Below are 9,191 nucleotides of genomic sequence, written 5' to 3'. Positions count from 1 at the left end.
CAACCTCAAATGGCTCTGCAGCCCACAGAACAAAACTAGCAGCAGTGAAGCACGGCCACATCTGGAGCTAGCACACAAGCCGTGGAGGGAAGAAGTGCTCAGCTGAGGCTGTAGAGGAGAACCAGCAGGCAGAGCATTTCTCCCCAGCTGGAGCTGACACCCCAACTAACCTCTTTATGCCACCAATGTTGGAGCTTATTAAAGACCATGAGTCAGCCAAACCTTGAGTATGAATCTCATTAAGCAGTAGAGCACTAACATGCCCTTGCTCCTAAGAAAGACTTCGTCTCCTACGTCTTCCAGTTCCCGGGTCCTTCCCCTTCCAGCAGGGACCTCTGACTTCACTTACCTCTAGGTTTTGGTCAGATTTGTGCAATCTCTTTTTCCAGCATGATAAAAAAGCGATAATGCACAGGAGAAGTGTAGAACAACAGGAAACTCTGTGGGGGTTCACACGTGGAGGGCAACAGCTTCCTGCTGGCCCTGCTGCATCCCCAGCAATGCCGGGACGTGGCTCCGCTGCGGCAGCAGGGAAAGTCGAGGTAAGGACGGCGCGAGCAAGGTCTGGCTCATGCTGTGGCTCAGGGCACTTTCACTCAGTCCAGACTGATTTCTCTGCAAGTGCCGCGGCATTGGTATAGTCCTCGTGGTGTTTGCTAATGAGATATTTCTGTTCCTTATCTGTGAAGTAGTGTGGTAGGGAAAAGCACTTCTGATGTGGAAAGCAGCTTCCCAGGGCAAAACACAACCCCAGTGCTGACAGTGAGCTATCCCAAGGTCTGGGCTTTGCTCCACCAGCCGCTGTGCTGTGGGAGTCAGGACCAGACCCTCTGTCTCTGCAGCATCACAGCTTTGGAGACAAAACCCCTCGGAGCTGTGCGGGAGCAAGAGGCCAAGCCTCAGCAGCAGCAGCACAAATTTCAATGCTGCTGTTTGCAGCAGAGCCCTCCTTTCTGAGATGCAGCCCTGTCTGCCTCGTTGAGAGCCTTTGGGGCATTCCTCGCAGCCCCCCAGGTCTGGGATCAAGCCAGCCCTCTCCAGAAGTCCAGCTTCAGCTCCTGGGTGGACTTGGGAACTGTTTGCTGGGGCTGGAGACCTCTGCTCTGTTGCTGTCGTAGTGTCATCTCTGAGCCTTTCTCCTCTGGACTTTAGTCTCCCCACCTGCAAAGTGGGGAACAGCAGTTGCTTCTTACCCAGCCATGGAAAAATAAGGTTTTAAATGAGCCTTTGTTATTGCTCCCTGGCCCCGGTCAGAGAGGGCTGCTGATGGGAAAGGCACTGTAATTCCCAGTCACGCAGCAGCAGGCAGCGACGCCTCGGGCTCCGGCTTACAGGGGATGCTCTCCGGTGGTGATGCAGCTTTCAGTCACTCTAGCAAGGACTGGCAGAAATTGTCCTCTCGCTTGTCCGGGGAGGAAACCCCTCCCCAGCGTGCGTGCACACCTCCCTTGGCACCTCCAGGAATATTATCTGTTGTTGGCAGAAAAAGGGACAGAGCTGGAGTGGTGCGAGCTACCCGATGCCTGCAGGGCGTCTGCCCAGATGTGCAGGGGACCTCACCAGGAGAGAGGCAGCAGAGACTGAGTCCACCTTCCCTGTAGCTGTGTGGAGCAGCAAAGTGGGCAAAAGTGCTGCTGCGCAGCCCGGGGAGGACTTGGCACATTAAGGTGAGGCTGCTGTGGGAGCCTGGGCTGCTGGGCTGGATGAGGCCCTGCTTTGCTCCAGGCAGCGCTGGCAAGAAAGGGAAGGGCAGCTTCGCATCTCTGTGCATGGACCTGCTGCTCCACTCCCATTTCTTACCTGTGCTTTCAAAGAGTATAAGGAAGAAGAAAATGAAAAGAAATCTAAATATCACCACAAAACCCACTTTCTACTCCTCTTGGTATTTTTTATTTTTGTGACAGGTTTTTCAAAGCAGTGCAGCCTCCAAGGCTGGGGACCAGGGACTGCAGCAGCAGCCACTGGTGGCAGCCAGGTGAGGCAAATCCAGAGGTGCCTGCTGGAGGACAGGCTGCACGCAGGAAGGAAAGTCCAGGGCACGGCGTCTTTTTAGGGCAGGAGGGAGCAGGGATTATTTACAGGTGAATTGGAGCAACTGCAGGTTGCAGTATTTCATCCCAGACCAGCTTCGCAGAGAAGGGAGTGGTGCTCTCCGTGCTGCCCCTGTTCCCAGGGGTATCGGATGCTGCCTCTGATTCTCCCTTTGCAGTGTCATATGAAGTCATTAATTTCCACTTATCTGACACCAAGTTGTTTCTGGAGCTGTTAACTGGTCCATATTAGAGAAGCAAACAAGGCGATGTGTGTGTAGATGGACTGTCCAGGGGGAAGATTGTGTACAAATGTGTGCATTGTTAATTATTACTGTGTTTTCTTATAGTTCAGCAGGGAAAGGCTTCTCCTGCCCATTTGCTTGTTACTTGGCAGGCTCTCAAACCTGTGACCTTTTTCCTCTGTGTCCTCTTCTGCCAGCTAATAAATGAATTTTTTTGGAGGAAGGTGTTTTCAAGTTCACTGCCTCTAGCTCCTCTTCGCTGTTAATATGGCTGATAATGGGATTGAACTTTGCCCAGGTTCCTTTTTTACCTTTCAAAGCACCAGTTAAAGTTGTATGTTCTCTGATTTGCCCTCTTCTCCATCTCCTTTCTGCCTAGAGGTTTAGATCCGAGGACAGAAGGGGAATGCAGAGACCCACCGAGGTGCCTCCCCGCTGGGAGCTGCAGATGCCTACGGGGTGTGTGGCAAGCTCTTCTCCAAGCTGGGTGCAGGGAGCCCAGCCCGAGAGGAGCCGTCCCCATCAAAGGCATCATTGCAGCGCTGGCGGGGCAGGGAGCGCTGCACAAGTTCACAGCACTTTCTCATATTCGTAAATGAACACGTTTACTAAAAAAAGTTCTGCCACCCCAGGGTCAGGCAGTAAAGATGCCTGAATTTCCTTCTTGTCCTTGAACTAAATGACGTCTGTTCGGCAGGGATGCTGAAACCATCGTGCCTGTTGGTGTGATGACTGCACCAGGCGGGCAGCACAGGCTTCACCTGGAGAACTGCAGAGAGGATTTAATCAGGACTGAAATGCACGCTTCCAACACCTTGCCTGGCTGCAGACGTTGTCCCAGTCTGATTAACCCTTCATGTCTCACCAGCACTGCCCCATTCCTGCAGGTTTTTTGGTCCATCTGAGGTCAGTTGTGCGGAAGGGCTGTCAGCACAGGACGCCGCTGCGGAGGGTCCATCCTCCGCCTCCTCTGAAAACGGGAGCGGAGCCTGTGCCCGGCTGGTGAGGCGTTGGTAGGGGAGGGAGGGAGATGCTGGGCAGCACCAGACGTTGCACCCGCAGACCAGGGATGTTTCCAAGGCTGCTCTGAGCTTGGCTCTGAAGATTCAGAGCTTTGCCTGGAATTGCCTGAGGTTCGGGCACAATGATGCTGCTGCTGGCTCCGGTGCGCTCAGGTTGGGATGCGAGGGGAAACCTGCCTGCCCTTTCGGCAGGAGGGTGAGGATGGGCAGATGGGTGGGAAGAGGCTGCTGACTTAGGGAAAGATGGATCAGCTTCACATCTGCCTCCTCTGCCTCAGCCCTGTCCTCCAGAGGCAATTTCTCCAGCTGAGGAGCATATTTCTGTATTATAACACTGAACCATGGCTGTTCTGCTGAGCTCAGCATCCTGCTTCCCAGGCTGGGAGCAAGGCAGCAGGCTGTGACCGCTGTTAGATGGATGAACGAACCCAGTAATGGCCCCAGACTAACAATTTCATCCGAGCAATCAAGTCTCACAGCAGCCAGATCGACTGCCGTGGCAAAGGCAGATGCTGCCCGTAGCTGCCCACGCGCCCCCGTTGCAGGAGGGGCCCGTGTCTGCGGGGAGGGGGGGGAGCTGGGGAAGAGGCGGTGGGCAGCAGGCAGCACTGGTGTGAGAGCAGGCAGCACTGGTGTGAGAGCAGCCACCCCATCCCACCAGGCACTGGTGCCCACGCTGCGTGCCCGGGCACGAAGCAGATAGAAGAGCACTTTTTCTGTGTGTACACCCCGGTGTATGACCCGCATCCTCTCTCACACCGCTGTACCCTAGGTTACTTCACTCCGCTGGTTAGTTCATCCCTGTTAGGTGCTCCCTAAGAAATGCCAGTAAACCGCCTTTCCTCCCCCAGCTGTACCCAGCCATTGCCAGGTCCCAGCGTGGAGAGAAAATCCAGTTCCAGTGGCCCTGCAACGTGGGGAGCATGCCGACGGTGAAATTCTGCAGACGTACGTATAAATTTGGAATACGGTGGGGTACGGTGTTGGTGGTGGGGCCGTGGCTCCCCAGGACTCGGTCTGTGCTCTCGGCTGCCTGCTCATTGCTTGGTCAGGGATATTTACCAAGAACAAGCGATTTACAGGCTTTCTGCTTGGAAAAGGGAACTTGCCTATATGCCAGTGGAGGATTTACCCTCGGTCTGAAGGAGCGGGAGGTTTTTAGGAGCGAGGAAGAGACCACAAGCCTCGGGGCAGCCTTTCCCCTGCCCTTCCCTTGCCTTTAAACTGCCCCGCACAACAGCACACAGAAAAAGGAGGGCAAAAGCTGCGAGCGGGGAGCCTGGCAATGGGCCATCAGCTGGCAGTGACATTGCAAAGAGTGAAAATGTCCCCTAGCAAGATCCAGCAGCTGTTTCCCTCCGCCCCTCGCACATATCTGCCTCGCACAGAGGAGAGAGGGCAGCAGGGATTTCCAACGTGTCAGGTCTCCGCTATAAGGACCGTAGCGTTTGCATGCTGGGCTGCAATTCCAGTTTATTGCATCTCATAAAACGCTATTTCAAGACCAATGCTCTATAGCAGTGCAGATATAAATGATAACCAGCGCAATACGATCACGCCTTGTCCAAAGCCTCCGGCCGGGATGCTGCATAACACTGTCTAGCCGGCGAGCGGCCGCGGCTGCAAACCTGTGCCTCCCACCCGTGAGTGGCCGCCTTAGAGCAAACGTGGCTCCAGGAGAAGAAGGGAATGGAGGAGGACTGAGAGAAGACAAAGAAACTGAGATCATCTTCACCTGCTTTACGCCATCCCCGCCCTGGGGGGAATGATGCTCCTCGGGGCTGGGGCTCCCCCCGCACTTGCTGCCTGCTCGCCAAAGCCTCCCCTCCCCGTTAAGCCCGGACCAGTTTCGTTGTCTTCCAACTGTGTCTGAGAGCAGCGGTCAGAAAGGCCCCTGACCCCGGAGCTCACAGCGCTGCACCAGCTGAAGACCAGTGTTCCCACTCAGCTTGGCCCACTGCTCTAGGGCGTACCCATAATATTTTTATTTTACTCACGAAACTCAAAATAGATCACTTCTTTCCCAGACTGTTCTCCTTACTCAACAGACACGTTATTTTGTTCCTGTTCTGATGCAGCGGAGCAGGGATATGAATTAAGCCTGTCTTTTCTGTGGCTCGCCTGCCGTCCCATTTGCCACCGCTCCCACCCCAGGGGCAGCACCCAGCTCTTCTCCTTCCTGCAGGGACTTCCACTCCTGCTGTGAGGAATGCATCCCGAGTGGACGGCTATTAATTGTGGTCGGGGACTTAAAATTGATATTTTGTTTGGACTTCGGATGTCTCTTCCTGTCACTTTAATATGAACAGTAGGTGAAACTTGGGAACTGAAGTACTCAGCTGCATCCCTTGAAGAACATATGGCCTTTCGGATCTGTGGAGGTCCCAGAGCCAGCTGTAGGATGCTCCTCCTCGTCCTTGGCTGCACTTTGTGATGCACTCATCCCACCTTTGACATGAAGTCCACGTTTGCATCGCCACAATCCAGATCTTGGCAACCAACCGCGCAGTGACTCAGTTACCCAGTGATTTCAAACACATAAACATCTGCTCCAGAGCGGAAAAATTAATGACTTTCTGGTTCATCCACTGAGCAGAAAAGCTTGGGCTTGCAGCTCTGAGTGCCGACTTCTTAAACAACTTCCCATCAGAAGCGTTTCGCTTCTCCTAATTGCTGTGGGATGAACATGTGCATTAGCCAGCACAGCGAGCACGGAGTAAACAGAGAAGAGCACAGAAAGGCACTGGCTGCTGTTGCTGGCGCATGCCCTTCATGAAGCTCAAGGCAGAGCCCTGATCATCTTCCACGCATGATTATCGAGCACGCAGGACAGCTACAGTTTGGCCAGCACACTGGTAAGAGAAGGTCTAAGCAGAGCGTGAAGCCTTCCCACGGGAATGTCACTGCCTTTTCCCTCGGGCATGTTTTCCAGCACATCCTCCACCTGAGGACAGGCCCCTGCTCTGCTAGTTCACCAGAAGAGGACAGAGGGTGGCTGACTGGCCAGCAGCAGGCAATGGCGGCCAGTGACACTGGACAGCTCTGGGATTTCCATCATCCTGCACCTTGAGGAATCCCTATGGATGCTGTCGTGTTGCACCTGCCTGCCTGGGAGCAGCTGTGGGAAGGGAAGGTGCCTTACCTCCGAGCTCCAAAATGTTCCCAGACCTCTGCCTTACACTAAAGCCAAGGAGGTGGGGGGGGGGGGGGGGATGTTTGCCCAAACGATCACAGAAACACCTACAGATGTCGGTCCCATCAGGCCTGTGATCCCAGCTCCACATCTTGCTACCTTCTGGAATGGAATAGAAGAGAATAGAATGAAGCAAGGGTGTATGACTTATTCAAGCATCTTTTTGGGTACTCAGGGTATTGCATCCTGCCTGCATGCCAGTTCCCGTGGTGCCCTCGGGGATGTGCAGGCAGGCGACGGCTGCCTGTGCCTGCCCAAGAGCACAGCCGGGTGTGCGGGGTGCTGCACACGCAGCTGCCATCAGCCAGCTCAACGCCCATGGGAGAGCGGAGCCGGACCATGACCTGCAGCTCGTGGCCTCAGACATAGGCAGAGACTCATCTCAAATGGAGGGGAAAAAAAGCACCAGAGAAATCAGGCCTGAGTGAGAATCAAGGGATTTGGCAAGAGGAATTATCCCAGTGGAAAACAAAGTAAAAGGGAAAAGCTGGCTTGATTTGCTCAGAAGTAACATTATCCAGGGAGACCGCAAGGACAGCTCCATCGGGGAAGGCGCTGTGCCGGAGCGAAGGCTGCCTGGCAGATGACTGTGGAGCTCTGCAAAAAGGTTACGCTTTTAAAATCCCGTGATATAAATCTATGCCACGCAATTGCACAAGTCCTATCCCAGCCCCTCGGGGCTCTGTATCATAACGTATTGCTGGGCTTCACAGCCCAGAGATTTAATGCATGTGGGGAGGTGTCCAACACCCACACATCATCTGGGTAGTTGGTGGGAGGCACGTCCCCAAGAGCTGGACGAAGATTGCTGCCAAAGGGCGGAAATTTTTTGGCCCATTAACAAAGCTCACGTTAAGAAATACAAACTTGGTGTGAACACGCTGACAGCCTGCAGGAACGTGGGGAAGAAAGCTGAAAGGCTCTGAGAGTGCAGAAGGTTGGTTAAGGGCCAGAGCAAAGAATGGGCCATGGAGATGCCCCGGAGAGGTGCAAGAACAGCAAGTTGGATGAAGAGCAATGAAATGTGGGGTGTATGTAAGAGAAGATGGGTGCCCCTTGGCTCCTGCTGGGCTTCCTGAGAGGAGGAGGCCCGGCTGTTGGGCTGGAAGCAGTATGGGACGTGAAGGGGAACGCCTTTCTGCACCAGCTGGAACCACGCAAGGCGCTTCCTCGCTCCCGGTCCCGATGAGCATCTCCAGCCGCGTCCAGCTTCAGAGCAAAGTCCTGACCCTGCGCCTTCACACCTTTGCAAAAGTTTGTTACCCAGATCTCCCTGTTTTGCCCACAAGCCACCCAAAATCCCAGCCCAGACCTCTGTGCCATGAGGAGATTCCTGAAGGCAGGTTCCTCAGCTCAGGCCCATCATTTGCTGCTGGGGGTTATAACTTTCAGTTCTGTGGTGCACACACAGCTTCACACAGGGACCTGGGACGGGGGCTCCTGGAAAGTCTGCAGAAGAAATGTTGTCAGTCCCTGAAACACTCTTTAATTTTAGAGCTTTGATTTTTTTTTTTCCTGGCTGCAGGTTCAAAGGCTTTGCAGTCACTGTCGTCTGGCACCTTGGAATCCAGCAGCAAATGCCTGAGTTTGAATATTAGGGAAGAAAAATGGGTTCGTCTCCTGACACCGAGCCTGCATCCAGCCCTCGAGACCAAAGTGAGTGCTTTAAACTGCAGCAGTGGAATTGCAAAGCCTCTGCAGAGAGTCTGAGATTTGCATGCCCAGAACTTTTTTCCAACAGCTTCTTTCCTTCTCTGAAAAAATGACATATTTTGCCTCCCTTCCATTTCCTCTTCCCCCACCAGCCTCACCCTACCTTGCTTTTAGCTTCAAAGTGCCCTTAGATCTTAAAAAAATTGGATTTAGAGCCACAAATACTTTATAGCATGTTCTTTCAGAAGCTGTTCCCTGCATCCTTGCACCGCGGCCACAGCAGGGCCAGCTCACGGCTGGAGGGGGGGCAGCGATGGGAGGGAAGACTGCATTTCTGGGACCCCGTTTCCTTCAACGCGGAGGAAAGGGGTGTCAGTACCGATGACAACCAGGAATAGGGATAGAAATAGTTGTTGGGTTGTTTTAGAAGCATCAACAAGAATTTTGGTAAGTTTATTGATAAAGTTTAAATGTATTAGTAGGAATGTGCAAATAAAAGGGGGGATATGTATGTCATTTAATCCCACACACTTAGGTCTTCAGGTCGAGGAGAGGTGGGACAGTAGGTCCTGTGACCTGAGTAAAGATTTGCTTTCCAGCAGCAGAGGAGGGGTTAAATTTTTACAGATTTTCTGGACTAGTAACAAGCCTTTGGAAATGCTGGGGAAAGGAGACTCCAAGGAGACCCGCACTCACTGTGCGGATCGGCTGGGAGCTGAGCATGGAGAGCGAAGCTGTGGTAGGGGTTTGCTCTCTGACTGGGACCCCCTCTCCTCCCTCCCACTCCCCAGCTGTCAAACACTGACTCCTCGCCCTCCTCCTCGGGTGAATTTGAGCCCGAGAAGCTGTTCCATCCACGGGACTCCCCTTCCCGTCCTTCCCACCCTCCTGATCCATGGGGTTTCGGTGCAGCGTGAGGAGCTGAGGAAGGGCTGCCCCCGCGGCCGTCAGCCTGCAAAAGGGGCGGCTGTGCCACCACTCATCCCCGGCCGCTTCGGAGCCACCGATGGCACAGCCAGGCTGCCTGCAGGCAGCCCCCGCAGCGGGA

The sequence above is a fragment of the Gymnogyps californianus genome, chromosome 9 (genome assembly GCF_018139145.2).
Source record: "Gymnogyps californianus isolate 813 chromosome 9, ASM1813914v2, whole genome shotgun sequence".
NCBI lineage: Eukaryota > Metazoa > Chordata > Aves > Accipitriformes > Cathartidae > Gymnogyps > Gymnogyps californianus.
The sequence above is the reverse complement of the archived record's forward strand: the minus strand, read 5'-3'. Positions refer to the sequence as shown.